This window comes from Lissotriton helveticus, chromosome 11 (assembly GCF_964261635.1).
Source record: "Lissotriton helveticus chromosome 11, aLisHel1.1, whole genome shotgun sequence".
Lineage (NCBI taxonomy): Eukaryota > Metazoa > Chordata > Amphibia > Caudata > Salamandridae > Lissotriton > Lissotriton helveticus.
In genome coordinates, this window is record NC_136072.1 from 734,942,272 (window position 1) to 734,969,809 (window position 27,538).

The window sequence follows — 27,538 nt, forward strand, 5'->3', positions numbered from 1 at the left end:
TTGGACTATTGTCATCTTGGTTTGTTTTTTATTTTCTAGATTTGGCTCTATGTTTCTAACTTGGTGTGGGATCCATTGGGTGTGGACAAATACTTTATACATTGCCTCTATTTTAAGCCTGACTGCTTTCAGAGAAGCTGCCAGGGGGTGAGTACATGGAACTTTGGGTTTGCCGGTGCCTTACTCTGACAAAGATTGTGGTTAATGCGCGACCAGGGCTCATACCTAGTCAACCAGTAACCTAATTTCCTACAGAATGCATTTTGCAAACCATACATCAGATATTAATTACAATTTCTCATGTTTTTAATGGGGATACCAAATTGGAGGCTCAAAAAGAACTGTTCTTTCTGTGGAATGCAGAGTGAATAAAGTTCTGTTTCTCGCAGATTGTATCACAGCAATCCCTTCACCAGCAAAGCAGAAGAAGATAATTATAGCTTCTTCCTAATTGGATACAGCTTGAAACTTTAGGATTAGGAATTTCTCTTTACGGGGGCGTGGCTTACGCGCCGTCGAGGTCGGACAGCTTTCCCGTGAGCTCCGCTGAGCTACGGGCTTCCATGCTGCAATTTCACCTCTACCTTGCCGACGGCTGCCTGAATTGACAAGGCACCCATGGCGGATTATGCCCTGAGGCTCCTGGGTGCTGTTTCGGCGATTTTGATGCCGTTTTTCGCTTCTACTGCATCACGGACTTTCTCCTCACCGTAGGGTCGTGGGCGGCCGCCATTTTGAGCCGCTGAGCCCGCGACTTTCAGTCTGCTCTCAGGATGCTTCCTGCAGTTTACTAATTCTTCTTCACGTGCCTGCTTTACGATGCTTGCCTCCATGTGTCCTTTACAAGGTATGCTTCAGCATTTCTCCTCATAGCAGTGCTTTCAGTGACTTATCTCCTCTAACTGCTCGTTTTCATGGTTATGGTGGCCATTTTAAGTGCTCGTTTCCACAGGCATTTCTTTCTGCGACATCTATGGCAATGACTGTGTTTTATTCTCCTGACTGCCTTCCACCTCCTTTTTTCTCACATTTCCTTTGGTTTTTGACAAAGTCCATGGTTTTGTGAGTATTTTGGACGTCAGGTGCGGGTATTTTTACCCTTATCGTGAATTTTCAGCTTTTTATGTAATTCTACATTGCAGCTGCCAATCCTTTTCTGCTTGGTGTGTCATTCAATTTTGGCTGCAGAGTCACTTTACCTGTATACCTGGAGAATATACCACCACTCCCGCCAGCAGTCTTACTATTTCTTTGTCTTTTCCACTGCAATTCAACCGTCGCAATGTCTCATGACGCAAATGGCATCAAATCTACTCCTACAGGCACAAAACCTAGGAGACCCAAAAAGGACCCCCCTCTCCTATTCATACATCTCATAACCCCGTATTGGATACCATTCTTGAAGAGGTACGGGGTCTTCATCCTTTCATGTCTACTACCAATGAGAGACTTAAACAAATTGAGGAGAGATGGGTCACTATGGAGGGTAAAGTCCTCAACCTTGAACAACGCGTCAGTGATGTGCAGGATCTCTCCTCTAAGATTCCCCAACTGGAAAAAGAGATTAAAATGCTGCAACTCCATGCAGAGGACCTTGAAAATCACAGTCGAAGAAATAACCTGCGCTTATATGGTGTTCCGGAAAATGTTGAGGGGTCTGATATGGTCTCATTTATTCGCAACTTCCTTCACGAAATTTTGGACCTCCAACCTGCGTCTCACCCCCTTAATAGCCAACGAGCACACCGTCTAGGGCGCCTCACTTCAAATGCCTCTACGCCTTGTGGTATTATTGTTCTATTTCTTGAATTTACTGAACTAATGACTGTGCTGAAATCTGCCAGGCTTAAGCGTCGTCTTGTATGGTCGGGGCATAATATTTTTATTTCACAAGACCTTTCCAATGCAACTAATGCCCGACGAAAAGAGTTTTTGAATCTTCGTCCTCTGATGCGACAGCTGAATATACAGTATGGTATTCTTCATCCCTGCTTCTGCAAGATCACACATAATGGTCACACTTGCTCCTTTGACGACCCCCAGAAGCTACACGCCTACCTACAATCTGCTTCTTCTCCTGACATGGACACTAATGTTTAATATTTTCTCTTGCAGGCCTGAATGTGTTGTATTGGTGATGATTTATTGTTTACTTTAAGTTTGCCATGATTCTTGCCTTGTGTCTTCCTCTCCTTTGAGGTTTCATACTTTTCTTCATTTTATGCCCGTTCTTGCTCTTCTTCTGCTCAATGGGATCCGTCTCCTCTCCGGCGTTTCCTACCCCCAATGTCTCGGCTGTTTCTGTCCTCACAGACCTGGCTTTTAAGCCTTGATCTGTCTTCTTTTCTCTTTCGTGTTCCTCCTTTCTTTTTTTTTTCTTTTCCTTCTTGCTCTCTGAAAAGATGTAAATAAATGTAAAAGAATGATGTAGGTTTAAGCAAGGTTTATTCTTAACACCCTAACCATCAGCTACAAGGCAGCAACTGAATACTGCAGGAATATTCATCATCTTAACATTCTAGATTCCAAGGTACAGACATACAATTGATATAAAGAGAATACTACACATCCTCTTTCTTATAACAAGATAGAACATGCAAATGAATACAAACATAACAGCTTCACGGGGAAAGCATCAGTATAACAGAATAAAACAGAATGCAGTACAAAGAATCATAGCATAAGAAAATAAAGAAACTTTCAAGTAGTGTAATCCTTGAGATAAGTTGGAACCTTCTTAACACGAGTGCTAAATCTAATTGGAGGGACCACAGAGCTATTAGAAGAAACAGAATGATGTACACTAGTATCCATATCAGAATTGCATCTTTTAACAATAGCAACACGATTCAAATTCCATATCTTACCATTTTCCAATTTCACAGAATTACTAAAACATTTGATAACCTTCATGGGAGAAGAGTATTTAGACCAGGTCAAAGAACCAACTGGAGCTCTGACCTTTACTACATCCCCAACCGCAACTTTTCCTTCTTTTACCCTTTTTCTTTCATCAAAACACAACTTATTTTTTAAACGCAGTTTAATCTCCCTTAGTCTCCAATCACCAAACCATTTTCCTTTACCCCTTTGCCCCAGAACATCCATGCCGGACTCAAACTAGTATTAGGTGTTCTACCTTTAAATAATTCAAATGGAGTTTTCATGGTAGACATCTGAGGAGAAAACCTATGTGCCAGAATACACTTTTGTAATTCTTCCTTCCAATCTAACGCATTAACCCTAGAAAGTTGAATATTTTCCTTTATCACCCTATTAAACCTTTCAACGGTTCCATTGGTCTCTGGGTGATAAACAGATGATCTTTTATGTTGAACGCCACATGATAACAAAAAATCTGACATCATACCTGAGCAAAACTGAGGACCATTATCTGTCAACAGCGATTTCGGAAAACCTTCTCTTTTAAAAATGTCCTTAAAAAAATCTATGACACATGAAGATGTTACCTCTGAAACAGAAGAGATCTCCACCCACCTTGAATAAAGATCAATCACAACAATTAAATAAGGAGTTCGATGTTCACCTGAAAGTGGACCCACAATATCCATAGCTATGTCTTCCCAAGGTCCATTAGGAAGATTACGACAAATCATAGGAGCAGTACGAGAAACTAAGATTTTATCACTTACTTTACATTGCAAACATTCCCTCACCTCCCTTTCAATTTCCAAATCAATCCCTGGCCACCAAAAAGAACAACAAATCCTTTCCTTAGTTTTTACAATTCCCATATGACCTTGATGTGCCTCTTCAATCAGTCTTTTCCTCAAAGAGCTTGGTGGACCCAACTTAGAACCCCTTAAAAGGATACCATTCTCCACAGACAACTCATTTTTAATCAAATGCCACACCTTAGATAAGACTTTGTCAAAATCAGAATTGCTTGTAACTGAAGAAATTACACATTTAATCTCACAATCTTTGCTACACTCCTCCAACCATTCCTCTTCAAGTATTGTTGTATAGCTCCTATATATCCTTATATCGTGTTAAGTTAGCATAGGTACATTTGAGATTTAAACGCCATTTTTCCTTTCTTGCAACTTCTGCACACGACCCTCATTTGTTGACTTAGCTTTCAACCTAGTAGTTTGCCGTGGTGAATGTGAGAATAATATGTTATTGCTCTGATATCTGCTTTGTTTAATAAAACATGTCTGCACAGAGAGTGCTGAAGTTTCAGGAGCAACACGATATGGAATTGTTATGAGGTCTGATCTTCACGCCTTCATAGTCATAACACAAGTGCAGCCTTTGCCAACTTGGGCTTGAGGCGGGATTGATATTGCTTTGCACGAGAATTGTTAACACACTTGATGCGGTGCACATGCAGAGAGAGCTGGTGTATGCTGATGTGATTCCTTCATGCTAGGACACTAAGGTATGGGCCCGCCCTAAAACAACCCAAAGAGACCTTCTTAGATAATAATATAATATATGTGTTAGGGAGGGTGAGATATAAGTGTTGTTAACTCTTATTCATTACAGCATGTTAACATGCTGTCACCATTCGCTTTTTATGTCTTAGTAACTATGCTGATAATTTTGCTACTGATAATAAGTATACTTGTATTATCAAAGATACTGCGCCTGAGAAGACGGCATTAGTAAATAAACATTTCAAATGCACATGTGTCTTCTTTACTCCATGTTCTGGTTTGTAATGATAATATAACGAAAGAGTGTTCATGAGTCCCACGTACCCTGAGGTACTGTAAGTTCATGTTCTGGTTTGTCTAAACATTGGGTGTTTGATATGTCCAATGAGACACTGTAGCTAGCTAGGTAAGGGGTGAGTTGGTTGCTAAGGTAAGTTTTGGGACATCCTAATTTGCCGAGGTTCCACTCCTCTGTGCACAGTTCTGTGTGAGTACAGAAACCCTGCAACATGGCGCCCAACGGTTTCGGTGGTCTTATATCATGACACTCGAGTAGTTTATCATTCATGCCTTAACCCCTTCACATCCGTTTCCGGAAAACGGGGTGTTGGTGAAACCTACCTATTTTTTGAAATAGGTCTTTATTCAAGCTTGATTCTTACTTAAACGGTTTCTTTGAATTACTACCCAGTTGTGCTACAAAGTATTCTTTGTGTTTTCTTGTTTCCAATTCTGTGATGGCGGCTGCGGTGGCTATTGCACAGCATAGTCGCGTAGCGATACGCAACCATCTTCAGACGTACCAAGTCCCAGTAGATGGGATGGCTGTGATTTTCGTGGTAAGTGCAGATCCGGCGTTTCCTTACGAGTTGTTTTACTCTTGGGTTACGTTTCCGGCTGTGGACGCTAATTCTGGTTTGTACCACTCCTACACCGCCTCGGATGTCCCGGCTGAATATACGCCATACAGGGCATTGGAAATACCTATTGATCATTGGCAGCATCGAGTTTGGTTTGATGGCGCCCTCCCCCACTCTATGTCCCGTGCGAGGTTAGGTCCACTCTCAATTCCAGGTACTAATTGGCCTGCGTTGGGTGGCTTTACCCCGCACCCGAATCACGGGGCTTGCACCCTGGCTGAAATTCGCAGGCTGCATGTAGTTTCCATTTCCGTGATTCGTGCTTTAGTGCAATACATCGGTCGACATCTTCCTGGTGGTCCCCAGGGGGGTGCGGCCGCCCCCATGGAACGAGGCGGAATGCGTCTCAATCCTGTTATGGTAAATTCGGTTTTTGGTGCGCGTCCTGTTGACAACGATGACTTCCCATTCTGGCTAGCAGAGAAGTTTGATCAACTGGAAGCGGTTTTTCCGAATTCTACTCCTGCTGATAAACATAGAATGTTGACGATTACTCTACCGAAGGATATTACTCCTGAACTTGCTGACTGTGACAGCTGGGGAAAAACATTTGCGGCAGTTTATACAAGGTGCTTCGGCACCCCGTCTATGACTGCCCTGCCTGAAATCGTTAGACGTGTTCAGAATGATCACGGTCCAGAGGCAGCGGTTGAATTGGGTATGCGCCTGTGTGGTTCTTTTGAGATTGTAAGTGATCTCATTCTCTCCAATGTTGAAGGAGATGCAGTTAACTTTCAGGTGTCGAATGCTTTGGCTGCTCTGCCCGATGCCGACAAACCCCGCCAGTTAGCAAAGATTGTGGTGGCCGCTTATAAAACGATTGGCCGCACAAGTAGAGGTCTGAAATATTTTCCAGTGAAGGAGAAAAAACAACCACAGGGACAATCTGCAGTGACAGATGCCCAGCCCAAGTCCAAGAAACAAAATTGGCCTAAAAAACAGACACAGGGGAAGCAGACAATGCAGACTCAGAGTACTTTTCCTGCAATAGAAGCTCCTGCGCCATCCGAAAAAGTTTATGATTTGCGCGACCGCGCGATGATTAAATCACCTGATCGTTTTCAGGGTTCTGATCAACGCTCTCCTCGTTCCTTTCAGGACACATCGGCCCCGAAGACCGGTGGAGGAGGAGGGGGTGGACGTGGACGTGGTGGCCAACAAGGACGTGGTCAGTCCCGCCAGACGGACGGCGCAGTGAAGCAGGAGGATTCTACGCCTAGGCGTCCGCAGTTTGCGAAAAAGAAAGTCGCAGCCTTAACAGCGCATCGATATGCCACAGATAGTGAGAACGCGGCTTCGGAATCTGACTTGGGCTCTGACGTTGCTGGACAGCGCGGCGGAGATAACCATAGTCAGAGAGGCGCTGCGTCCACTACTGAGGGTGACAGCGACTGATGTCTACGTTGTGATAGAAACAGCGGATACGAGACTTGCTCCCCCTGAAAGACTATATGAAATTGTCCTGTTAATTGAAGGTGACATACAGCGTACCGTTAAAGGTGTATTTTGGGAGAATCTGTCTTCCACATATGATATTTTACTTTCGGAGGCTGACTGGCCCCCACCTTTTGTGCTCGCAGCGCCGCGAGGGGAGGAGGTAATCCTACCCAGTTTCGCGAACACTGTCTCGAAAGAGCATGCGCAGCATTTTGCAGAAGAGTGGGCTCGGGCTCTCGCGCCGGCTCTGTACCGTAACCAATGTGGTTGGGATAAATTGTCGCCTTGCCACGAAATTCCGTTGCGGTCTCAGCCGCAGCCTCAACCTCAATATCCCATTCGGCGTGAAGCAAAATCTTCCGTCGCGGAAATCCTTGAACAATTGGAATATCAGGGAGTTATTGAAACGTGTGTGTCACCGATGAATAATCCCCTTTTTACTGTGAATAAACCTGACGGATCATATCGTTTGGTTTTGGATTACCGGCATTTAAACTCGCATTGCCGTAACTGTGCAGTACAGAATACCCACGGCTCTGCCCTAGTGGATAGTCTCGTGCGTAAGCGTTTCAAGACAACGCTTGACATATCCAATGGTTTTTATGCCCACAGATTGGACAGCTTTAACTCCCGATGGACCAGTTTTACAAGCGCTGGAGTCCAAAAGCAATTCCGGCGTCTTCCAATGGGCTACAAGAATAGTCCTGGTGTATTTACCGCTCGAATTGTCTCTATTCTGGAGGCACTCGACCCTGATGCTTTTTCGTATGTGGATGACATATATCTCACAGACGACGATATTTGGGAGCATCTGTGTCGTGTAAATTCTCTTGTTTGCAACTTCGCAGACATGGGTTACAAATTCAACTTTGCAAAATCGCACATTGCTGAACACACAGTGTTGTTTTTGGGCTATGAGCTCAACAATGAAGGTAGAGGTTTGGCTCCTCACTTCTTGGAGAAGTGCGCACAATTGCGCGCACCAACAACACTGAAGAAATTACAATCCTTACTGGGCTTTTTGAATTTCGGCAGAACTTACATTCCGGAATATGCCCAGCGTGTCAAGCCTCTGTATGCTTTGATACAACCAACTTTCTCAAAATCATGCTGGCTGCCTGAGCATTCAGCCATTTTGCAATCCTTGCAGGCTGATCTGCTCGCTTCTAAATATTTACTGACTCGTGATAACCACACCAACCTGGTAATAAGAATAATTCCTGGGACGGTGGGTTTCACCTACCTCACTTTTAATGAAGGTGACACAGTACCTATTGCTTACAAGTCACACTTGTACACCTCGGCTGAGATGCGGTTTCCCACCATAGAAAAGGTTTTAACTGCTGTACAGATGGCAATTCTAAAAGAACGTGCTCTGTCACAGGGGAAACGCATGCTAGTGGTAACACCCTGTCCTCATTTAGAGGCAGTCACGAAAGCCAGTGTACCAAATTCAAAGGCTTTGCACCCTCGGTGGATTCAGTGGGCTGCGTCATTGTCATCCGCAGATGTCATGTTTATTTTTGACGCCTCCTTACGGTCACAGGAGTACTTGCAGTATGAATTCGTTCATCCTGCTCCTCTGGCGATGCGACCTTTGGAGGACTTCCATTGCATCATTTACACTGATGGGTCGGCGCAGGTTGCGCATGGCTCTAAACATGCCTACGTTTCCGCATGCGCCATTGTGGTCGGTGCTATGTTGAATGACGAGTTCATTTCCAGGGAGGTACACACGTTGCCCCTGGGCGATTGCACTGCACAATTGGCAGAGCTTCGTGCTCTATTACTAGCTTTGGAGTACGCAGATCCAAGTGTTACTACTCTAATTGTAAGTGATTCTTATTACTGTGTCCAGTCTTACAATGAAAACTTGTTCTTTTGGATTCAAAATGACTTTCGTGATTCCAAGGGTAGCACAATAAAACATAAAATGATCTGGGTTCGAGTGGCAGAGCTTAAGGCTATGTTGCCACTCGTTTATGTGATTCATACTCTCGGTCATCAGCGCGTAGGAGTACACGCTCTTGGCAACTCGCTTGCTGATGAAGCGGCGAAATCAGCAGTATCTACATACTTAGTTGCAGCAGTTACTAGGTCTAAAACCAAGATTGATAGCGACATCTTGGCAGCGGTTGCTGCCTCTGAGAAGGGAAGTAAACATCCTTCGGGATTCCCTTCGAAATATAAGTACCACTTAAGTCCCGAAAAGGTTCCTTTTGTGACAATTCCTGATGTTGGGGAACGGCTGATTCCCAACACGGATCGCAGAGCAGGCTTGATTGCAGCGGCTCATGAAGGTGTGGCGTCTGCGCATGCGGGCGTCTCAGCCACTGTAACGCAACTACAACAACGTTTCTGGTGGCGGGGACTGTACAAACAGACGCGTGATTATGTCCTTCTTTGTGACATATGCCAGCAGATTAAACCTTCAACTGCTACGCGTCCGCCTCAGACTCAGTTGTACATTTCTAATAAACCACTAGGCTGTGTTTATTTAGATCACTGCGGTCCATTTTCATCTGATACTGCGTATAAATACATCTTAGTAGCAGTTGACTCATGCACACGCTTTGTGTGGTTATGGCCACATCGCAGCGCTGATTCCCGGACTGTCATCAGAGATTTGCGTATCTTTATAGGGATTTTTGCCTGTGGTACCTTCCATTCGGATCAGGGTCCGGCTTTCGCCTCTAAGGCGTATAAGGATGCCATGACTTCGATGGGGGTCCAAGTCAAGTTTTCGTCACCCTACAGACCTGAGGGTAATTCTGTAGTTGAACGAATGAACCGTGATTTAAAGCAATCTTTGACAGCCCGAGTTATAGGCACTGGCAGAAACTGGCTGGCTCACCTCTATGGCGTGCAGCGTGCTCTTAATAATCTCCCTAGAAGGTCTCTGGGTGGGCGGACCCCATACGAAATGCTCTTTGGCATCAAGATGTTCGTCCCTGACCTTGACGGTCTAGACTCGGTGGTTCGCGCCACTTCCTTTGACGCAGATGAACATTGCAATGTTTTACAGAATCTACAAAAGACGAGAGACGCTCTTGCAAAGGAACATTTGCCCTCCACATCGGATGATGCGTTGCAGATCCCGGTAGTTGGCTGGCTACCCCAAGTTGGAGAACTGGTTCGAGAGAAGATCGACAACAAGAAAGAGTTTGGTCCCTCCTATCGAGCTCCGGTCCCAGTGCTTGGAGTGAAGGGCACAAGGACAGTCATTTTACCACCACTTCCAGGTCGTAAGGAAAACAGGTTTATTTCTATTGACAATGTCAAGATACACAGAGTGGCCGATTCTTCTTAGCATGACGCCGGCTGTTTCCTGTCCTTCCATTGTGAGAAATTCAATTATGCCCACTGCTTCTAATAATGAACCTGAGGTGGCCATCGAATTACCTGCTGTTTCCACTCCATTATTGAATAATTTACCAGGAACTAACCTTGATGAGACAGACTATACATACCCCACTGATTTGTCCATGCCTGACCTGCAGGCTCGTTTAGCCACGGAATCCAGATTTTCATTTGACTCTGCTTCCCTTGCCTCGAAAAAACCCTCTAAAATTGCATTATATGCTAGCCTGTTTAAAAAACATTTTTTGATACCTCCTTGGATATACATTTGGCTGGTCCTTTTTTCAGTTTACCTTTTTATGTCAATTGGTTTTGTGTTTTATTTTTTTCGGATTATGAATGGACACTATGTCGAGGAGAGAACTTGCATTACTCATTTGAATGGAACTTTGGCCCCACTTTCCTCTTCACATTCTACACACAGATTAAAAAGAGACTTGACTTTGGTTAACATCACAGCGTGGCCTGTTCTGGATGGAATCGCGTGGGATGCAGTTCGTTTTCAGATTCATGGCCCAACGGAAGTCGTTAATGTCCCTAACGTACTAAGAGTTAATATGGGGGATGTGGTGAAACAAAACATTCGTTCTGATGATTGGGATGTTAATGCTGTGGAAAATTTGTTTTCTGATTTGAAATACTATGCTGCCTTTGATGCTGAGGATTTATATTTAGAATCTGCTAATTATGGTGAATTGTTCTGTTACCAACATTATGGCAATCACTTCTTACACAAGACATCTTCCCGAAGGGATGCGGTTAATTTTACTCAGTGGGAACATTGCCCAGCACCTACACAAGGGAGTTCAGAAACGTTTCTTAAAAAGTATACTTATTTCACTGACTTTAATCAGTCCAATCCCGAGTCCTTTTATTTTAAATTTCAGAAACAGCCACTGTCCAAGGTTCGACTTACAAATACAAAATTGTTATATTCAAAGGCCTTCCTGGATCAATTAGTTACTGGGGGGTATGAGTTATGGAAGGATACCATAGACCTTAAATCAGTTTGGGGCTCAAGGGCCTGGCAGGTACAAGGCACTGAGGCTTTGCACCGTGCATGTCTCATCCCAAATCATATGTGGTTTTTAAATGAAACCATTTCCCAGACCACATGCTTTGGATTGGCTACATCTAAAAGGTTAAACACCCCGTCTTTCCCGGAGTTGGAAGAATATGAGAATTGGAGTAATTTTACTAAATTGTCCATTAGTGAAATACAGGCTCTGCTTCTGAATTCCTCCTTTAACATTTCCAGTATGAATCCCAAGGGTTGGCTGCTTTGGCACCGTAGTGCTGATTCTTGCCAAAAAAGATTTTTAAATATAACTGACGGTTTTAAGACTGTTAGATCTGATCCCCGTTTTGATTTGAGTCATACTGTCACTTCTTACTCTGTTGGCAAGTTGTGTCAAGCTTGGCTGAAACATTCAACTTTACCTGCGGTTAAGTATCACCTTTCCAAACTGAATGCAGACGTGGATTTGAATGATTTCATTAAGGGCCCAGCTAGTGGCAGGTCGAAAAGGTGGTTATATGGTGTTTACAATGAAATTTGGAAACTCTCACAGATTGAGGCTGCTTCACGCCTTAGGGCTATTGATCAGGCAAATCTTGAGAAAGTGCTTGCAGTGGTTGACAATAGCATTAACGTGCTTTCCTCTAGAATTTACACATTAGATAATATTGTGTCGTCTGTTGTTGATATTGTGCATGATGAAGTGTCTGTATTATACCATGGTCAAAATCAATTACGTTCAATCATGCAGTTTGCATGGACACTACAGACTCTAAAAATGGGTAAAGTTCCCTGGGGATACATGAACGTTTCTTCTTTATTTGCACCGTTTAATTTGACAGACAAACAACGCTTGCTTTCAATGCGTGATGCTTCCTTTTCTATGCTACATATTGAAAGGTTGGAATCTTTACCTTTTTCTGTGGCAGAATCCACTGCTGCTACGTGGCTTATCCACGGTTTAATAACACTGCCTTTTGCTTTATATAAGTTTTCAAATTGTATGAAATATGTGCCAATAGGTCGTTTTGAACCCTTAGGTAGCGGTTTTCTTCATGAGGTCTGGTCACTCCCATACACATACAGATGTTTCAAGGATGACCAAGAGGTTTATCTAACAGGGGATGAGTGTACTGAGACTCCAGATCATTCTTTAATGTGCAGACACATACAATTACACGGTTCATGTAACAAGGACCGCCCGAATATGGCTTGCGTTTTACAGGGCACGCCAGTTCCTGCTATCATCCCCACGTTTAAATTGTTAGAGAATGGTAGTTATTTAATGCTCAATAATGAAAACTGCTGTGGTTTAATTAAAGGTATAGCTTTCATAGTAACGGTTAGTGAGCGAGTTATTTGCTGCAGAAATGTTCTTTATCCTCCCACACGTGAACATAGGGAGTCTTCCATTTGGCCACAGATACCGACCTTGGGAGCAGAATTCAGCGGCATGGCTAGAATAAGAGCTCTATTGTCCCAGAAAGAGGTGGCCTTGAGCTCGGCCCGTGAAACTTTCGTGCTTCACATTGCTAACACCCGCACGGAGGTTCAGGCTCTTTTAAACACTGATTTGCCCTTGCATTTCGGAGCCATGGTGCGTTCTATCTTTAACGCGTCCTCCACGACGGGCCTAGCACATTTTTTTAAAGTTGTTAGCGGTGGTCTCGTGACTTCCTTTGAGAAGATTTTTGGAGTCATCCCTGCTTTCTTCCATTCTATTTTTTCATCCTTGTTTGGAGGATTTCCGTTTTTGCTTGCATTAGCGGCTGGCGCATTGGTGGTTTTCTGCCTTTTTAAATATGGATGCCCTTCCTGTGCAAGGCCACGCACAGCTACTACTGACGCGGTTTCGCAACCGCATGCTTGATTACTATGGCACACTGCCGTTAGCGACTCTAAGCACGGCGTTTGGATTATCTTTTCGGTTCTCCTATTTCACCTGTGTCCAGCCTGTATTTCACTGCCTGACCTGTGATTTCCTTTGGGCCATTGATTTGTGTCTCTGCGGACCAATATCTTCTGACGTCGATTTTGATCAACTGATGAGTCCTATCATTGCTCACGAGTTGGTTTGTTCTGACGAAAGGATTATGGCCTTGGCGGTGGCACATGGACTAATGGGTCCCTGGGATGTGTTGTCGGCAGCGCAAAATTTCTTGGAACGAAGTTTTCTTGAAAACCCACCGAGCTGTCCTCTGATGGTTATAGAGGATGCGGTGCTGGAAGATCACGTATGTTCCTTTCATCTTTTAAATTGGATGGCTGAACTGTTTTCGGATGAGGACAGTGACTTCCTCCTGGAGGCTGTTGCAGCTTACTTTTCATATACAGTCTTATCATAGACACTGCCTCAAATTGACATGCTGATTGATCGCATTTCCTTGATTTTATTGACTTTTGGTCAAGACATTTTATTTTTTTGCTTGCCTATTGGCTTGAGCCACATTATACTTGTGGGCTATTTTTTAGCATTAGTTTTTATAATTGAATTTTTATTCATGCTCGTTTATAAATGGATTCTGCTCTCATGTGATGGCACTTCTGTTATCTTATTTAGTCCGTTCTCGGATCATGGGGGGGTGTTGTATAGCTCCTATATATCCTTATATCGTGTTAAGTTAGCATAGGTACATTTGAGATTTAAACGCCATTTTTCCTTTCTTGCAACTTCTGCACACGACCCTCATTTGTTGACTTAGCTTTCAACCTAGTAGTTTGCCGTGGTGAATGTGAGAATAATATGTTATTGCTCTGATATCTGCTTTGTTTAATAAAACATGTCTGCACGGAGAGTGCTGAAGTTTCAGGAGCAACACGATATGGAATTGTTATGAGGTCTGATCTTCACGCCTTCATAGTCATAACACAAGTGCAGCCTTTGCCAACTTGGGCTTGAGGCGGGATTGATATTGCTTTGCACGAGAATTGTTAACACACTTGATGCGGTGCACATGCAGAGAGAGCTGGTGTATGCTGATGTGATTCCTTCATGCTAGGACACTAAGGTATGGGCCCGCCCTAAAACAACCCAAAGAGACCTTCTTAGATAATAATATAATATATGTGTTAGGGAGGGTGAGATATAAGTGTTGTTAACTCTTATTCATTACAGCATGTTAACATGCTGTCACCATTCGCTTTTTATGTCTTAGTAACTATGCTGATAATTTTGCTACTGATAATAAGTATACTTGTATTATCAAAGATACTGCGCCTGAGAAGACGGCATTAGTAAATAAACATTTCAAATGCACATGTGTCTTCTTTACTCCATGTTCTGGTTTGTAATGATAATATAACGAAAGAGTGTTCATGAGTCCCACGTACCCTGAGGTACTGTAAGTTCATGTTCTGGTTTGTCTAAACATTGGGTGTTTGATATGTCCAATGAGACACTGTAGCTAGCTAGGTAAGGGGTGAGTTGGTTGCTAAGGTAAGTTTTGGGACATCCTAATTTGCCGAGGTTCCACTCCTCTGTGCACAGTTCTGTGTGAGTACAGAAACCCTGCAACAGTATGACACCTGAGGTAATTTCACAAACATTTACCTCACTTTCACAGTCAACTTCCTCATATACAACTCCTTGAGAGACATCAACAAGACGTGAAAGACAATCCGCAGATACATTCTCCACACCTGGTATATAGTCAATCACAAAACAAAATTCTTGACGACCAATCACCCATTTTCTGATTCTTGAAGAAACATTATCCAAACCTTTCACCATGAAAATCTCTCTTAGAGGTTTATGATCGGTACAAACTTAAAATTTCTGACCCCACAGAAAATTTTTGAACTTCCTTAAAGCCCAAAATATAGCAAAGGCTTCTTTCTCAATAACCGAATAATTCAGTTCTGCACCTCTCAAACTCCTTGAAGCACAGGCAATAAGCTTCTCTTGACCATTCCTTCTTTGCTTCAAAATTGCTCCCAAACCCTTTGAACTTGCATCCGTAATTACATATGTCTCTTCAAAAGGAACAAATGCTTGCAAATCTGGAGCAGCAACTAAATCTTCCTTGATATCCTCAAACTCCCTTTGACATTCATCCGACCACTTAAACTCCTTGTTTTGTCCTAAAAGATCTCTTAATCCACCAGATTTACCTGCTAAATTTTTGATGAACTTTCCATAATATTCCACCATACCAAGAAAACCTCCTCCTTATTCTTTGGTGATACCAAATTTTTAATAGTATCAACCAATTCTTTCTTAGGTGAAATACCAACCGCTGATATACAATGACCTAAATAATTCACCTCAGTAACAGAAAATGTACATTTCTCAAATTTTAAAGTCAAACCAGCATTTTCTAATCTTTTAAGAACTGTCCTTAAAATTCTATCATGTTCTTCTTGATTCACACCATAAATCAACAAATCATCTTGATAGCATTTTACAGATTTTATACCTTTCAAAATGGATGCCATGACACGCTGAAAAACCGACGCAGCAGACACAAGACCAAACGGCATTCTCCTATACTTGAAAGCACCCATCGGAGTGATAAACGCTGTAAGGTCTTGTGAATCCTGCGTCAACTCAATTTGATGATATGCCTGAGTTAGATCAAGCGTTGTAAAAATTCTAGCATCACCTAAAGATGATAATAATTCATCTATATTAGGCAAAGGACATTCATCCACAACAAATTCCTTATTAAGTGACCTCAAATCACAACATAATCTTATATCGCCATTAGGTTTGTTGGCGACAACAATTGGAGCCAACCATTCAGTTGCCTCAACAGAAGTAATTATATCTTGCTCTTGCAATTCCTCAATTCTTGTTCAACTTTTTCCTGAATAGCTATAGGAATCCACCTAACCTTAGCAACCACAGGAACAGCATCCTTTCTTAACTTTATACAATGTTTATAGCCTTTAAGACAACCCAATTCTGATCGAAAGAGTTTGGGAAACTCTTCCATTAAAGAGTTATTTTTTGATACAATCTCCTGAATTTGAATTTGAGGATTAGAATTTGGATTCAGTATGACCCCCAACAAACGTTGATGTGGCCACCCAATTAAACAATCACCAACTTTGGAAACATAAACTTTTCCTACAATAATTCTTTCCTTGAATTCAATGCAAGCATTGAAATAACCCATCATGCTTATAGGGGCACCACCGTAACCTCCTGCACTTACATCCATTTTGATAAGTTTGTTTTTCATCTTTAAACATTTTTCATAAAACTCTTTTGATACAATTGTTATGCGTGCACAAGAGTCAAATTTCATTTCAAGTTCAATACCTTCAATTTTAACTATTCCAGTTGGATAATCCTTTTCATCTTTGTCCTTCACTTGACATATTATTTCTTTTATTTCTGTACAACCATTTTTTTTCCTTAGATTTGCAAAATTTTACAAAATGACCTTTTTTTCCCACACCCATGACAGAAAAAACTCATTGCCGGACAGAACTTTGAATTTGCCTTATGAACAGATTTTCCACATCTAAAACATGTTACAGCTGACAAGGAAGCCTCCTCTTTACTTTTATCATTTACCAAGGCCTTACTTTCTTTTACCTCCTTTATCTGTGAAACATCTTCCTTCACTTCCAACTTTTCTACTTTTTCCTCAGTCCTCCCTTTGTCATGCTTTAATTCATCAACACATTTGATCATGTGTTCAACCCTCTTGGCTATACTTACAACTTCCTCAGAGGTGGTTCATCCTTGAACCACAATTCTTCTCTAATTGTATCCTCTCTACATTTCAACACAAGCTGATCCCTTAAAAGTTCCTCGTTGGCAGGACCAAACATGCAAGTAGAAGATAATTTTCTCAACGCAGTTAAATATTCCTCAACTGACTCATCTTTACCTTGTTCCCTTCTGCCAAAATGATATCTTTCCATTATAGTACTTACACGTGGTAAATAATGCTTGTCAAGTTGTAACAAACATACCTCATATTCATCCAAACCTCTCTGTTCCTGATGAGACAAAGCAGGCAAATTTTCTAAAACTTCTTGCCCTCCCCCACCAAGACATTGCATTAACAAAGAATATTTTCTTTCCGCACTTAAATTTGCGCCACAAACTCTTGCATAATGCGCAAACATTTTTTTCCATTTACTCCATTTTACCTTTGGTTCTCCAGGATCACTCAAAAAAAAACTGAGGTGTTGTTACATTCTGCATTTTTATTAATTAAAATTGGATAACAAGTAAATTCGCAGTACTAGATATCTAATAACTACTTGTCTCAAAATGCCTATAAACTAAATTACATTGATATCCTCCTTTGCTAAATATACAATATTACACACTAATTCGCATTACATAAACATATTCCTTCACTTTTGAATGAAAAGAAAACAATCAAACTTACTGGGAGAAGAAAACAAAAATAAAATAAAGTAATTATCTTTTTCTCGAGTTGTCACAACAATTTTCCTTCGTGGTTTGCTCACATCCGTTAGTATTCGTCACATTTAAATGAAAGACTGCCACCCAATTGAAAATGGACACGCATAAATGACACGAAAAAGGTCCAGGCAGTTCAAAGGTGACGTTTCCTTGAAAGCGCGAAGAGAAACAGCCGCTTCAGATCTCACGATGTCTCATGCGTGCCCTTCGCCAACTCCCGTTTCACGTTCCACCACGTCATCATTCCTGAAGAAACGCCGACGAAGGAAGAGCTCGTCCCGCAGATTTACAGTTCAAATCAACAAGTAAACGGTAACGGAAACTAAAGTTTCTGCTTCTTTAACCCAACAGCATTTTCTTCTTCACTTTAACGCTGCAAAATTACACCTTCGCTTCCATTCCTTCCCAACACGAACATTCAAACTGCCGCAGGAGAAGTCACTATTACGATATCTTAATTAAATAAATAAAAACTTCTCTTTGTACCATACCGCAGCTGGGGAAGGATTAATATTGAGTTGGCCACAAGAAAATTACCGTTATCTCTCCTTCAACCTTCAGAATGCTTCCTCTGATTAACCAACTGCCGCTGGGGAAGATCTTTATTCTCCCATTCAAAATTTCAGCCACTGGGGAAGCTCAAAGTCGATATAGATAATGATAGTAATAATTGTAATTCACCAACTCTACATGTAAATATAATAAATGTTAATTTACATTCCGATTTCTCACAAAGTCTTAAAATAGCTCAACAAACGTGTCAAACTACTTAGCTTGATGTTAAGGTGTTCTTCTTCTCTTCTTTTCTTTTCTTTCATTCCATCCCGTCCTCGTCACCAATGAAAAGATGTAAATAAATGTAAAAGAATGATGTAGGTTTAAGCAAGGTTTATTCTTAACACCCTAACCATCAGCTACAAGGCAGCAACTGAATACTGCAGGAATATTCATCATCTTAACATTCTAGATTCCAAGGTACAGACATACAATAGATATAAAGAGAATACTACACTCTCCCCTCTTCTTAATTTTCCCTCTGACTTGGGCTCTCTTCCGTTTTTTTTATCTCTGGACAGTCTACATTTCTTCTTTTAAGTCTTAAAATAGCTCAACAAACGTGTCAAACTACTTAGCTTGATGTTAAGGTGTTCTTCTTCTCTTCTTTTCTTTTCTTTCATTCCATCCCGTCCTCGTCACCAATGAAAAGATGTAAATAAATGTAAAAGAATGATGTAGGTTTAAGCAAGGTTTATTCTTAACACCCTAACCATCAGCTACAAGGCAGCAACTGAATACTGCAGGAATATTCATCATCTTAACATTCTAGATTCCAAGGTACAGACATACAATAGATATAAAGAGAATACTACACTCTCCCCTCTTCTTAATTTTCCCTCTGACTTGGGCTCTCTTCCGTTTTTTTTATCTCTGGACAGTCTACATTTCTTCTTTTATGGCTTCTTAGGTTTTTGTTCTCACTCACGGTGATTTTATTCCTGACTTTCTCCTCCTTCTTTTTCCGCGCACAATCTCTGTTATTTGTCCTTTGGCTACTTTGGTGCTTGTTGTCTCACAAAATGTGTTTGGTCATATTGTGTTTTCATCTCTTATATTTATTGCTTATTTTATCCTGGTGTAACAAGTCTTTTTGTTTTGTCCCCTCTTGTAGATGTTTTTCCTGCAGTGTATCCACCCCACATGTATGCCCCATCCTTCCCTCACATCATGTGTAATTTTGTGACATGGAATGTTCGAGGTCTTGGTCATCCTGTCAAGCGTCAGAAGGTATTGTCTCACTTGTCCAAAATTAATTCTCAAGTAGTTTTTCTCCAAGAAACTAATTGCACAGACGTTGAATCTTCTAAGTTAAAACGTAACTGGGTGAGTCAAGTGGTGTTTTCTCCTGCGGTTAACAAGAAAGGAGGTGTTGCAATTCTATTCCATAAAGGGTTGTCAGTTCAAATTTTATCGTCTCAAAATGATGAGGAAGGACGCTGGGTAATGGCAAAGGTTGTGATACAACATAAAACTTTAATTCTATTAAACATTTATGGTCCAGTTCGGCCGGATCCCACATTTTGGAACAATATCAAAATTCTTATCTCTACTATGGATTGTCCCAATATTGTAATTGCTGGAGACTTTATTCAATGGTTGGACCCATTTGCTGACAGACTTTCTTCTCATAAATTTCAACCTGATAAAACCCATAAATGTTTCCAATCTGCCATTGCCTCTCGTCCTCTTTACGATGTATGGAAATCATGTAATCCTGACTCCCTTGAGTATAATTTTTTTTCCAATGTGCATCATACCCGTTCTTGGATAGACTATATTATGGTTAGTAAGTCACTCCTTCCCTCACTCCAAAAGTCAGATATTGGTTCTATTTTTTTATCTGACCATGCCCCTGTCCATGCGTCCATTGATCTCACCGTAACTTCCTCCAAATTCAGTCGATGGAAATTCAATACATTCCTACTGTCTGATGCTACTTTTCTCAAGGAAGCTACGGTCTTTATTAATGAATTTTTTCTCATCAATATCCCTTCTGACACCTCTATTCCTAATAATTGGGACGCTTTCAAAGCTGCTTTCCGAGCATTTACCATTTCATATGTTACAAAAAAGAAGAAACTTAATAGACTCAAATATGATGACCAACTTAAGAATATTAAATCTCTCGAACACTCGTATTTTTCCTCGAAATCTAAGGATGCTCTTCAGAATCTAATCAAGGCTAAATCTGAGTTAAATAAGATTGCCACGGTTGAAGCATGTAACACCCTTTTGAAAATTAAATCCAAATACCATGGGGGCCAAAACAAGGCGGGTAAAATGCTGGCCAACTATCTCAAAATCAAATCTGAACGTAAAACGATTGGTCCTATTCTTAATGACCAAACTAATAAGTTGGTTTCCTCGGATGAAGACATTGCAGAAGTTTTTCATACTTATTATCACAGTCTTTATACTGATGACACTCATCCCTCTGATTCTAACCTAACATCTTTTTTTGAGGGTCTCCCTTCTCCACCTTCCCTCCCTGATGAATTTGCCCAACTAGAGAAAGATATCTCTCTCCAAGAAATTCTCCAGGCCATCTCTTCCCTTAAAAAATCTAAGGACCCAGGTCCCGATGGATTACCTGTTGAATTTTACTCTGCATTTCATACCATATTTGCACCCCAATTACACCACCTCTTTAATTCTTTTATTTCCTCTGCTAAAGCTTCTGGATCCTTCCTGGAAGCCCTCATTATCATAATTCCCAAACCAGACAAAGATCACTCCCAATGTAAACATTTTCGCCCTATTTCCCTGATTAATTATGACTGTAAATTTTTTGCAAAAATTCTTGCTTCCTTCCTAGATGTCCTCTTCCCTCTCTTGATTAAAACTGACCAGGTTGGCTTTGTCAAAGGTAGGTTGGCCTCTGATAATGCTCGTATGTTCGCTAATATTATTTCCCACAGTAAATCACTTAAATCTCCACTTGCAGCCCTGTCCTTGGATGCGGAGAAAGCCTTTGATCGGATCAACTGGCAATTTATGTTTCAGTCTTTGCAATGGTTTGGTTTTGGCCCCTTTTTTATTTCCTTAGTTAAACTCCTTTATTCCTTTCCTCGTGCTAGTATCTTTGTCAATAACCATTTTTCTAGATTTTTTTCTTTGAATAGGGGTACACGACAGGGTTGTCCTCTTTCCCCATTATTGTTTATCCTATGTCTCAAACCTTTTTTAGAACGTATTCGAACTAACTCCAATATCCAAGGTTTCAAATCAGATACTATTGAAACAAAGTTATCTGCATATGCAGATGATATTCTTGTTTATTTGGCTGACCCAGTTTCCTCTTTACCACATTTCATGGATGAAGTTTGTTTATATTCTTCCATCTCTGGTTACAAACTTAATCTCTCCAAAACAGAAGTCCTGCCTCTCAATTCCATTTGCTACCAATACATGTTTCACTCCACTGACTTTGCCTGGTGCCCTTCCAAAATAAAATACCTTGGCATTTGGTTTTCCTCCTCCCTCGCTGATACCCTTAAGTACACTTTTGATTCCCTTGTCAATAAACTCCAGTCCCTTCTCCAAAGTTGGTCTCCCTTATTCTTGTCCTGGTGGGGTAGACTGGATACCATTAAAATGATGATTACGCCTCATATTCTTTATACTGTATCTATGCTCCGCATAAAAATTCCGTGCTCATTTTTTGCTCGTTTGAATTCTATATGCACAAAATTTTTGTGGAATGGCAAACATCCTCGCATTGCTCTACAAACACTCATTCGTCCTAAAAATGAAGGTGGTGTACGGTTCCCCAATTTTAAATTATATCACTGCTTGTGTTATAAAACAATCCTTCTCATTAGCATATGATTTTTTGACTTCACCTGTACCCAAATGGGTGTTGTTTGAACGCTCCTTATTGAGAGACTTTTCGTTTCAACATGCTGTTTTTATGTCCAATTGTTCCTTTTTGTCTCAACACCCAGTTCTGAAATACTCTAAGACACTGTTGCTTGACACTTTCACCAAAGACTTATCTCCCCTTCAATGTTTTTTATCGTCCACTGTGTGGTATAATAAGTTCCTCAAATATAAGGGCAAGTCTTTATACTACAAATATTGGAAGGAAAAGGGAATCTCTTTTGTATATCAATTCCTTTTCAATAATTCTATTCTCTCTTTCCCAGAATTGCAAACTTTGTATCAACTGCCTATTTCATGTTTACAGGAATATAACAACATAACTGATGCTATTCGTTCTCACTTAACGCTCCTTTCTCCGCCCGCTGTTTTGCCCTCCTTTTCCCCCACTTCCCCACTCTTCCCTTTGTTCTCTTTACAACAACCGAAAGCTGTCCATGTATATAGTTTACTGGTTTCTAATGTTTCGGATCGTCCTAAATCCCGTGTTGAGACAGCCTGGGAAGCTGATGTGAACATTTTGCTACCAGTTGATGTTTGGGATCGCTTATGGTCCAAATTATTCAAGGTTTCTATTGCTGCTCGCATTACTCAATCCCTTTTTTTCATTTATCATAGAGTTGTTCATACACCTGTAAGTATTTCCAAGTTTTCTCCTGCTTCACCCTCTGTATGCTGGTCTTGTTCTACCGTACCAGGTACACTTAAACATCAACTGTTTGACTGCCCTTCTGTCTTCTCATTTTGGAACTCTACCTGGGATATATGCATGCGTATTCGTAAATGTTCTACACCGTTCTCATTAGCAAATGTATTTTTAGGTTCTTTATCAGATGATATAGATATGGTCTCATCTAATGTTCGATTACTTGATTTGTTTATTGCTATTGCATTTAAAGTGATTCTATCTTGCTGGAAAGATAATTCTAAAATTTCTGTTATAACTTGGTGTAATTTCATATGTGATGAACATAGGATTTCTGTTGCTTCTTCTTCTTCTGTCCCTCTAAAAATTAAATCCGATCTCCTATGGCTCCCATTTGTTTCTTACCTCTCTTCTACCAATCCCATATAAGTTCATCTCCTGCTCTTCTTCTTGCATATTCCCAACTTTCATCTTGCTTCTTCCTTTCCCCCTCCTCCTTCCTTTTCTTTCTTCTCCTTGTTTCTCTTTTTCTTTTCCTTTCTTCTTTCTTCTCTCTTCTTCTTTTCTTCACTTTTCTTTCTCCTCCTCATTGATGTTTCTGAAATTTTTCTTTTCTTAGCCCTAGTGCCTCCTGTTTTCCCTTATTATATTTACTTGCAATATTGTATGGCTTGTTTGTGTCTTTGCTAAAACTCAATAAAAATTTCTTAAACAAAAAAAAGGTATTTCTCTTTACTCTTCTGTTGCACGTGAAGAATGCTAAAGGTTAGATGACTAGCAAAATCATGCACAGTAATGTCTCATATGAAATCTGGGGGGTTTGATGGACTTAGGTTTCTCTGTCTAACTAAACTGCAGCTGTGTCCCAAGCTTACACTTATCTTCTTTGGGCACTGAAACAAGCATCTGACTTTTTAAATCTTTCTCAAAATTACAAGGTTCATAAATGTCTTCATTCACACCCTTCTTGACTTAGAATTCAGTTTTGTTGGGGATATCACAAAATTCAGTCTATTGACTGCAGTACATTCAGAATTAAACCACAAGTATTTTTTGGAGGGTGGTAAATCATATTTGATTAGGGTGGATTCCCTCCTTGGTTTTCGCTGCTGCTACACTGTTGGCTGGGTGGAACTAAGCCCCCCCTAGCATTCCTGCCCACAGGAGGGGATGACTCAGCCTGAACGCAGCTGACTACTGTTATCATCAAGCACTTAAAAGCGCCAAGACATTCCGCAGTGCGGGGATTCACTCCTTGGTTTTCGCCCCTGCTACAACTTTGGCTGGGGTGGGACTATGTCCCATAGCATTCCTGCCCACAGGAGATGATTAATATGCCTGAACACAGCTGGCTGCTGTTATCATTAAGTGCTTAACAGCGCTAAGACACTCCAGCAGCACGGGTATTCACTCCTTGATGCTCCTCACTGCTACACCATTGGCTTGAGTGAGACTATTTCCCCTAGCATTCCTGCCTGCAGGAGGTGCTGCATCTGCCTGAATGCAGCTGCCTGCTGTGATCATAAATCGCTCAATAGCGCTGAAACACTCCCAAAGCATGGCATACCAGGCTCTGGTGTTTGCCCGGGAGAAGAATGGGCAAATATAGGCGTGTCTAAGCCCATCGTAGCCAGGAAAAAACTGGGCTGGGTCCTCCCCCTTGATTTCCAGCTTAAAGGTACTGTCGATTTCCCTCTACTCCTTTTTGGGAATCTTAAAAAAAAAGAGTTTTAACTGTTTGCTACGCGTGTTTTGGGGTCTGACTATATATACCTCTGCTTGAGGATGGGTAAAAGGAAACCTACATTGAATAACCCTGTTCTTCTTATCCCACCTGTTAAATGCACTTCCATTGACCGCATTTTGGAAAGAGCTATGTGGCCCATAAGATCAGAGACTGAACCAACCAAGAGAAGATTATTACTGAATCTGGTGCTATTTCTCCTGGCTTGACCCCGGCGAGGAACGCTCCCACGTTTTAGTGACAACATCACATATCCTCTCCTCCTCTGTTCCTGTACCTATCACCTCTTCAGAGGTCAATAATCCAACACTCCAGGCGAGAGATGGTCATGATAGCTCCAATCATGATGCTATTAAGAAGAATAAAAGGGCTGCTAGTACCAAGCAAAGTGGTAATATCCTATAAACAAATCACATGCCAAACCACCACATGCTCTAGGACTGGATGTTCAGGATCCAAATACCTCTCCTTGCACTCCTGTCGGGGAAGTAGAGACCTTTTGCTCATTTTCAAACATACAAAGCCTGAATTAATTTTGAAGGGCTGTTTTCAGAGGTTTAGGAAAGTATTAAACATCAAGCTCTCTCCCGTAATGTTGCACCTTGAACCAATTGAAGCCTAACTTGCGACTTTGCCAAGCTTTCTGATTGTATCTCACAATTTAGAGGCACATTACAGGCACCCATTATGTAAAACCCTCAGGTATCCAAGGCTTCAAAGGAGTCACAACATTCCACAGCCAGTACAATGGTGGTATCTTGGGAAGGACGCACAACTCACCAAGAGGGTACAAATGATAGAAGCAAGAACAAATGCCTCGGTTGGCATTTCTATGTCCTGTAATCATGGCTGGTCCAGAATTGTTTACCCACAATTACCACCCTATGTAATGGTTCTGAAGGGCATCCCACTATTACCTTCACAAGGAGCCGAGGATCACACATCCCTGAAAAACAAATCCATCTTCTGGTAGAAAATTAACTTAGGCTGGCCATACAACCTAGCCAAGGAATGCTTTTCCATGAGCAGGACAACCTGGCTGGGCATTCATCCCAAAGATACAGCAGGGGACTGTGTGATTATTAATTTTAAGATCCCCAAGTTATTGATATGCTGTTCAAGTGCCTTAATCAGAGGATAATTGTGCAGAAGAAATGTAAGGATTTTCCACTAGGATATTTCTATTGACCTGGTAGGCCAAGTAGTGATGTGAACCCGAAGGTAGGGCCTTCTGCTAATATGGGACAATTACTTTTGAACTAAACTGCAGCCCTCGTCCTACTGGACCTCTCGGCTACCTTTGTACACAATCTCCCACCGCACCCTAATCACATGACTTCCCGACATCTGTGACAAGGCACTGAACTGGATATACTCTTCCTTACCAGCCAAACACAGCAAGTCAGTCTACTCCCTTTCCACTCAGAACCTACATAGATCAGTTGTGGGGTGCCCCAGGGCTTCTCCCTGAGCCCCACCCTCTTCAACGTCTACTTGGCCCCTCTCATGGAAAACGGCAGAAACCAGAGACTCAACATCCTCTCCTACATCAGTAACTCCCAGCTGATCCTCTCCCTCACCAATGAAACCACAGCCGCCAGAATCCACTTTCACTGCAGAATGCAGGTTTTTGCCCCCTGGATGAAAGACAGCTGCCTCAAGATCAACTCAGACAAGACTGAAGTACTCATCCTGGGACCGGCCCCCTCAGCCTGGGATGACTGCTAGTGGCCCACCACACTAGGAACCTCTCCCACCCCTATGGACCACGCACACAATCTCTACATCATACTGGAATCCTTGCTCACAATGAACCACCAAATCAAAGCAGTACCCACATCCTGTTTCCACATGCTCCACCTGCTTCGAAATACATTCATATGGATCCCCACAGAATCCAAAAATACAGATACCCGTGCACTTACCACCAGCAGACTTAATCACGGCAATGCCGTCTACGTCGGCATCACCCAGAAACAACTCAGGGAACTACAGAAAGTCCAAAAAGCCACAGCCAGACTGGTCCTCGACATCTCCCGTTGCAGTCACATAACACAACACCTCCGACAACTCTACTAGCTCCCAATCAACAAAGAATAGCACATGCCTACAAAGCTCTCCATGATGTAAGACCAGCATATCTGAACCACCAACTCGCATTACATGTACCCGCCAGACAACTTTGCTCTTCACAACTTGTCCTGGCCACCGTCCTAGAGATTCAGCCAAGGACCTGGAACACCCTGCACCACCACCTCAGGCAATCCCAGTCACTGACCCAATTTAGGAAGGACCTCAAGCCCTGACTCATCGACTGAACCTGCATGCCCAGATGGATCAGCAGCCGCACCCCCCTCAGTACCTTCAGAAACTCACAGGTGAGTAGCCACAGTATAAAAACTCCTGATTGAACATGCCTACCAAGAACAGCTTTGAAGCTTTGTCATCTCTAGATGGCCAGGAATGACTTGCTCAGGATAATGTGGGTGAACAAGGGGGAAACCACAATACACATGAGTCACAAGAACCTTGTCACTGAGACTTTTCTCACCTTCCCCCTGAGCCACCTGTGTCGCTGATTATAATATCCTGAATATTATCTCTAATGATGCCAATCAAAGGGCCTCTAGATTTCCTACGTCTTTACAAATAGGGTTGGATGATAAATGTACAGCCAGTGTCACTAGTAATGTTGGCAATTTTTTTTGTCATTGAATGCTGTGGGGATCGGGAAAGCTCACAAATCCTGATTGGGTGCTTTTTTATCAAAGATCATGATATAATCTGTTTGCCGGAAAACTGGGCCCTGGAGGAGTCTCATTTGAATGGTTTGAACTGCATACATTTCCTAGCAGTCCTTCGACGGCAGGAAGACCAAAGGGTAGTATGTCTATATGTTTTGCTAGTTCGGGATGGAGGTAGTCTCTTATGCAGACGACACCCAAATACTCGTCTCTCTCCCCCATTCTGATGTGCTTACCGCCTCCAAGTTTAGATCCTGTATGGAGGCGGTTGGCCACTGGATGATTCAGAACTCTCTTAAGCTGAATGGGGAGAAGACTGAGATATTGGTGTTTGGGGGAAAAGAAAACATCTGGTCAGCCCTTTGGTGGCCTGACTCACTAGGAATATGTCCCTCCCCCACCACGTCTGCTAAGAACCTTGGGGTGATGTTAGATCCAGCC

General features: G+C 41.9%; 1 long non-coding RNA gene across 1 annotated transcript in view; it reads right to left on the reverse strand.

Annotated features, from left to right (window-relative positions):
• Positions 1 to 287: 287 nt before the first annotated feature.
• LOC144791129 (uncharacterized) overlaps positions 288 to 27,538 on the reverse strand; it is a 44,762-nt gene continuing 17,511 nt past the window's right edge. Inside the window, exon 2 of the long non-coding RNA XR_013602303.1 lies at positions 288 to 2,394. This is a non-coding gene — a long non-coding RNA (uncharacterized LOC144791129). The remainder of the gene's footprint in view (positions 2,395 to 27,538) is intronic.